This window comes from Cryptomeria japonica, chromosome 10 (genome assembly GCF_030272615.1).
Source record: "Cryptomeria japonica chromosome 10, Sugi_1.0, whole genome shotgun sequence".
Classification (NCBI taxonomy): Eukaryota; Viridiplantae; Streptophyta; class Pinopsida; order Cupressales; family Cupressaceae; genus Cryptomeria; species Cryptomeria japonica.
Window position 1 is genome coordinate 759033068 of NC_081414.1, and position 7684 is coordinate 759040751.

At 36.6% G+C, this 7684-nt stretch overlaps 1 pseudogene; it reads right to left on the bottom strand.

Moving 5' to 3' along the window:
* Positions 1–3072: 3072 nt before the first annotated feature.
* LOC131030697 (laccase-4-like) lies at positions 3073–5849 on the bottom strand (annotated as a pseudogene).
* Between the last annotated feature and the right edge of the window lie 1835 nt (positions 5850–7684).

The window sequence follows — 7684 nt, forward strand, 5'->3', positions numbered from 1 at the left end:
ATGTTGAAAAATAAACATAATATTTAAGAATAAATTATATGTTACAGAACAACATTATTTTCACTTAAATATTTGAATGAAGAAATATACTACTGAAAATCTCAACCATATAAAACAACAATAAATAATACAAAATTATGCATCATTTTCTGGTCAGAAAGTGAATGGTGATAAATCAAAGATTTTTTTCCTTAATACATCACAACTGGTTCAGCATAGGTTGCAATCCTTTTGGGGGTTTGAGACTGGAAATCTTCCATGTACTTACCTTGGGATTCCTTTCTTTGTTAAATAGGATAAGATTGGTTTTTGGGATAAGATTATTTCGGTCATTTCTAAAAGAATTCTCTCATGGAATCATAGATGGTTAACTTTGGCGAGTAAAATTGTTCTCATCAAGTTTATTTTGAATGTTGTTCCCATATATCTCATGTCTGTTTTGAAGTCTCCAAAAGAAGCCATTGTTAGTTTACAGGATACTCTTAGAGATTTTCTTTGGAATAATAATAAAGATGGAAAGAAGAAACTTCCTTTAGTTGCATGGGATAAGGTATGTTTACCTAAGGAACTTGGGGGAATAGGAAGTTGGAGTCTAGAGAATCAGAATTTAGCCTTAGGTACTAAGTTGGTTTGGAAATTATATGACAAGCCTAGCTCCTTATGGGCACAGATTATGTTTGCCAAATATTTAAATAATGGACCGAGAGAGTATATTTTTAAAGTCTCAAATTTGCCTTCGGGTTCTGCTATTTGGAATTTCCTTTGTAAACGTAGATCAGTTATTTTGCCTCATCTCTCATGGATTGTTCATAATGGTAGAAAGGTCAAATTCCGGGATGAAGTATGGAATGGACACACACACCTTTGGTGAATATTAGGGATTGGTCTCCTTTGATCACTGTTCTTTCCTCCCTTTGGGGTGTTTTTGTAGTAGATTATTTTGAAATTGTGACTAGTGGACCCCTTTAGCTAGCTAGATGGAAGTCAATTGATTTATTAGATGTTGATCAAAGCATGAAATTAGATTTTGAAAATATTTTGGGGGATAGAATTGTATTTCTTTCTGATTCTAAGGATGAACTTATTTGGACAAAGAATATTTCTGGTAAGTACACTGTTAAAGATGGTTACAACTCTCTTATGGTTGCTAAAGATTTATCTTCTTGGCCTTATAAGTTGTTTTGGCATTTGGCTTGTCTTCCCAAAGCTAGAGCCTTTGCTTGGTTGGCAGTTCAGGATAGAGTCCTTACAGGTATGAGACTAGACAAGCTTGGTATTACTGTTGTTTTCCCTTTTCCTTTGTAACAAAAATTTGGAATCTTCTTCACACCTGTTCCTAAATTGTGATTATGCTTATGAATGTTGGCAGTGGTTGTTTGAGAAGTTAAATATATCCTTTGTTATTGGTAAGGATCTCATTTCCCATTTTAGATCTTGGCCCTTTATGTTTGCCTCATCTTTTTATGCATGTCTTTGGATCATATCTCCATCTATTGTGATTTGGAATGTTTGGCTAGAGAGAAACAATAGGATATTTAAAAAAACAAGGTCTCCTATGTCTGACGTTCTATTAAAAATTGAGTCTTCAATCTCTGAGGTTGCTTTGTCATTTATTTATAAGAATTTGGAAAATCTTACTTCTTTTTCACACTGGGATAGTAGAGTTACTAGAGTTTGGAAGCTGCTGTCAGTTTTACCCTCTCATGGTTCAATTTTAAAAAAGAATGATGCAATAGGTAAGAGATGCTCTGCTAGATGGAAACCTCCTCTGTAGGGGCACTTTAAACTGAATTTTGATGGGGCCTCTCATGGTAACCCTGGGCCGGCTGGGGTAGGCATGATAATTTATGATCACAATACAAATTTCATTCGAGCTAAGTGTCATGCTATTGGTTTTAAAACTAACAATTATGCAGAATTTCATGCTTTGTCTTTTGGATTGGATATGGCAATCTCTTTGGGAATTAAGGACTTAATAATTGAAGGTGATTCTATGGTGATTATTCAATGTGTTATGAAAAAGAAATTGAATTGTTGGAATTTGTAGTATATACTTGATCCCATTTTACAAAAACTAGAATTGTTTGAATCTTTCTTGGTATCCCATTGTTACAGAGAAGTTAATAAGATTGCAAATTATTTGGCAAATTTAGCCATTGACAGCAATGCTAATCAGTGAGAGGTGGGTTTTGAGGAAATTCCTTCTAGGGTATGGGAAGGTTTGCAGAAATAGTCATATGATTTTCTTGAGTAACGTCGATGTAAAATTTTATGATGATAATTATTCACGCTTTCCCCTTTCATTTCAAGTATTCATGTTCGTTGTCTAGAGAAGAGTTCGAGGTCATGGTATTTGATATAATAGTGTTTTTCCAAAGGTTTTTTGATACTTTCTTTTTTGACAGGAAGATTTTTGGCTCATGGGATTTGGCATAGGGCTTTGGAAAATTTTGTCTTCTTCCATTGATAGCAGCTATGGAGTCTACATTTGAAAATAATCCGATGGGTTTTTTTGGCAAATTGTCATATGGGCTCTATGCAAAACTGATATTATATGTGTTGTGCCCGCATTTTGTATGTGGTTTTGGGCGGGGTGTATAAATTGATCCGTTAGATACTATAGGTTTATTTTATGAGCTGTGACTGGAAGTTTTCTTCCCAAGGTTCTTTCCTCTGGTATGCTCTTTTAATCCTGTGTAAAAAATAAAAAACATTAATAAAAAAAGTTTAATGGAATAATCCACTTTTATTGAAATAAAATAAAATAAATAAGTATATTATAAGGAAATGTGAATCTTCCTATAAAATAAATACTAGAAATTCTCTGCAAAACTTGTAATTTTAATTCTATCTTCGCACTTTCACTTTTCAAAGGTCCATGTGGAGATGTCTCTGTCATACTAATTCAACCAAGGCCTCATCACTGATATATTCCAAAGCATACTTATTGATACACAAATATACTGATATATTTCTCTTTATCGTTTGCAAACTATTTTGGACCAGCACACGATTCGACGCAGTCAGATTTTAGGAAGCACAAATTGAATAGTCTAATTGAAGGATGAATTATCAACATGGGGGAAGATCTTTGGGAGGAGGAAGAAGAGACTGAGATCTGCCACCATTTCCATTTAAAACAACCCATGCCATCTTCAATCCCCAGCTGGTATGCAGCTCGAGATGACAATGCATGAACCACACTCCTGCAAAAACATACTTACAATCGGATATATGTTTATACGAAAGAAGCACAAATCTTTGAATGAGATGAGCGATTGAAGCTAACATTACGTAATGATATTAATACCTGGATTATCAGCTAGGAATCTGAGAGCCACCCAACCTCCACTGGGAACTCCAACAGTGTTTCTCTCCAGAGGATCCACCAGATTAAAGTCAGATGGGTCAGTGCTTGCATTGTAGTTTCCCATACCCTGACCCACTATGAAGAAGTTGAAGCCGTGCAGATGCAGAGGATGGCTTTCGAAGATCACAATGCTGGTGTCCTGCAGAACTAGCTGTACGCTAGTGTTAAAGGGAAGCACTTCGACTCTGGTGTCTTTGAGGGTCTGTGTGTTGTTAGGCGGCGTGCCGGTGTAGTTGAAAGGAAATGGCGGTTTGTCAGGGAAAGTGGTATTGTAAACTCCATTGAACTGATTAAAGTAGTATGCTTGAAGAAGAGCAGTGGAGAGAAGAATGAAGGATATGTTGTTTATTGAGGCTGCAAATTTGGTACCGTTAGGGCCTTGACATGTCTGTCCTTGGGGACACGGATTTAGCCCCAACCCCACTGTGAATAGGAACTCTTTATCCACCTTCTGAGGGACAGCTGCTGCAGGAAATTTCGGATTGCCCAAGCTTCTCATCATTTGGCTAAAATTGGCGGCAAAGGAGGTATCGTTGGGGGCTGGAAGCGTCGGTTTCATCATAGGAAGAGAGGATGAGGATGAATTAGCTGCTGTCACATAGTCTAACACTCCAGCACTGCTTGAGGTATCAAAAGCTGCTGTTCCCGTAGCGATTGGGCCTGCTAACAGGAGGAATGTGGCATTGGCTGGCTGAGACATAGCTGTCAAGAGGACGTTGGTAGTGTGACCAGGAGTGATGAGAACAACATTGGTTTGGAAAGGCTTGACATACACAGCATCCGCTTCTACCACAGTCAATGTGTGGTTGGCTATTGCGAAAAACAGGTCACTATTAAGTGCAGCATTAACTATACGCAGTAGGTAAGTTTTCCCAGGGTTCACTTTGAGCCTGAATGTATCTGCATTACACAACAGAGGAAACCTTTGTTACATTTACATATAAACAAATGAACAATAGCGACCAGTCTAGTTATGTTTCATCCAGTTAAATACCCCGCCCTTACCGTTGGTAGAGCAGTTATACATAAGTCCAGGGAGCCCGTTGACGGTATATGCATCTGACAAATTAGCTTGCGCACCACTTTGCATTGCTTGATTGATAACAGTCTCAGTGTCTGCATTCCACCACTCCCCTGTAATTTGCTTTCCACCAGTCCCCTGGGCGAGGGAATGGGTAAGAAGCATTCTTCTTGGGATAGATGATAATGGGCCCATGTATGCTTGCTCGCAACCATGAGATGTGGGCATGCCACCACAGTGTTCCTCTCTGCCTTTTGACAATAAACTTGTACACATAACTTTGCCCGGTTTGAATTGGACACCGAGTGACAGAAGCAGGACCATCCGCCCATCCAGATCTAAGCTGCCGAATTCCATGCCTGAGTAATTCATAGGAATTCATTAGGTGCACCCACCAAAGGGACATCGGCATATAATATTATTTTTATTAAGTAAATAACTGAGTAGCGGGAGCAGAAGAGATACCAATGTATGCTAATATTGTTTTTAACATTACTTGTTACTTAGATAACCACGCGATCTCCTTCTCGAGCAACTACTGGAGGCCCTGGATATTTGCCCGTTGACAGTCAAGAGAGCTTTCGTAGTGCAGAGACGAGTCACATTCGTCATTTGGATCTGTAGATATTTAGAACAAAGAATCAATCATGGCTATCTGTAAAAATTTAATACTTTCCTAAACAATAAAAAATTCAGCTCATTCCATAGAAATATATAACCCACAGTGAAATTGTAGCGCCGTGTAATCACAGTATGTTTCGCTGAAACAAATTGAATAGTGAACCATAATGCTAAAAGTGGCAGCAGGAGGCCGCCACAAAATGTCTGCATTGCTAGAATCATGCAATAGATCCTCTTTCAAAATCTGATCACAACTTAAACAGGCTTAATAAGTATTTGCCAAATTGTTTCTGACCTGAGATGTGAAAATCTGTTTCAATCTGTTTGTATATATAGATACAGGGATTAAATCAGCTATGAGGTCCTTTCGCTTTTGTTGGGTAGGTTGGTAGGCAATACTGATATTTTAACACGATTATAAATTCATATGAATTTAGTGTTAGTAACTGAATTTTTCTATTTCATTTTCTTCGCTTTCTATCTGGAGTGGCAACCAAGTATAGCATGAGCCTGTTGAACAACACCATATTTTCCTCGGTCATTAAAATCCACGTAAACCTATTTTGGTATACCAACCACCACTGCTCATATTTTTGTTATAGGGTTCATATCCATTCAATCCTGACTGGTCAAAATTAAGTCTTGCCGACTTAGTCCAAGCCTCCACTCCCTGTCTTTAAAACAACATCGCTTACCCATGTGGAACTATGAAAATTGTATCTCTCCAAATTAAATTAAACCATGCTGCACCATTACATGGTAACATATAAGTTTCTCGAAGAGCTTAGCTGTGTCGATGACCTCAATATGATGAGGCAATCGTAATTCATTTTTCATTAGTTAATCTGATTGTTCATTTTTCATTAGTTATTCTGATTGTTGATTATTTGATCAAGAAGTTCTTGTAATTTCTTGAATCATTTGATTAATAAGTGCATATAATCTATGGAATCAGTAGAACAATTTATTTGTTTTACAATTTTGTATTTCTTTCACAGTTTCTACAAGTTTGCTGTCACCACGTATATTGTTGTTAATATTAAGACTTTCATTTTGTCTAATACGCATAGGATCTAGATTCAGGTTTAGGTTGCATTTATTAATCAATCATTTCTTACAAATCTGGATCTTGTTGTGTCTAATAGGTTCGAGATTATAATTTAGGTTGAGCTTGTATTTTTTCGGCTGTCATTATTAGTTGTATATCTTAGTAATTAGTTTAGTATCTTTGATTTTTTATTTGAAATTTTATTTTAATATTAGATGTTAAAATATATATTTTGAATCTAAATTTGATATGGTATTAATAGTGGCCAAATCAATATATACTTATATATATATGTACAATCTATGAACGAAGAAAACATAGATAATTTTGAAGTATAAGTATCTTATTATTATAACTATTTCATTATTACAATATATTACTCATCCACGTGAAGATTGTAACAAGAGATGTATCTTTAAAACTCTTTAACTTCTACGATCCCATGACATGATTGCAAGATTAAAATTTCAGTAAACTTAAATCAAATCAGGTCACTCCTAAAAATCTTTGATGTTTTGTCAATCGTCATTTATCATTTTCATATCCATGTGATGTCAATCAAACTCAAACATCCAATCTCTCTAATAGATGTCTCAATATCGCTCTTTTCTTTTAACCTGTTCTAACTCACACACCACACCCTAATTTTACCATGGAAATTATCAATTCCCCATTTGTGGAGGTTGGTCTAATCCTCATTCCTTTGAATTGAGTCCTATATTTTTGCAAGTGTGAGCTCTTCATTCAAAAATCATAGTTATATTTTTTATTAAGGGAAAATCAAATTTTGAGGGGGACACAAAACCTTGTATAGGAGATTTTAAAGGGACCCAAAACCCTCGGTTTTTGTAGCGAACTAGAACCGTCCTTGTAGAACGTTACAACAAAATAAAACAAAGACAACTAGCAACCAACCCACATCCAACCAATACAAACCAAAGCTTTAAGATACTAGCTATAAAAATAAAAGGTTGAACCCATCGAAACAAACTACTTAGGCAATCATGAGAAAAGGGTTTCTCTAATCTCCCTTAACCTTAACAATGGGTTTTAACAAGACTCCCATAACCTTCACTTCCAGAGACAAAATGATAATACATAATAAACTAACTGGAATAAACTAAACCTCCCAAATAGCCAAGAGCATGATTAGGAACAGAGGATTTTGATAGGCTCTCCAAACCTGCACAATGGATTTTAAAATGGCTCCCAAAACCATCCTGCAATAGTCAACAAAGGCCCCCAAATAGAAAGTCCTCACCTCTCCTACAAAGCCCCTCTCTGCCTTAATAGAAGAGGTACCACCCCAATAGGGACTGTAGAGGAAAAAACCACCAATATAAAGAGCTGCACTTGATCTAACCCCACATTGAAGTAACCAAAGATAAGATAAGCCCTCAAAAATTATCTTCCAACCTCCACCACAAGGCAAACCTCCACCTCCATAGGGGATGCCACCACCTCTTTAGGAACCACAAAAGAGGAATAAAAGAGAAAAAATAACCAAACCCTATCCTTACCCACAAGAATATTCCCCACATCAATAGGAGAAGACTCCACCTCCATAGGAATCGCATGGAAACGGATAAAGGGAAGAGAAACACAAGCCCACTTGAGAACAAAT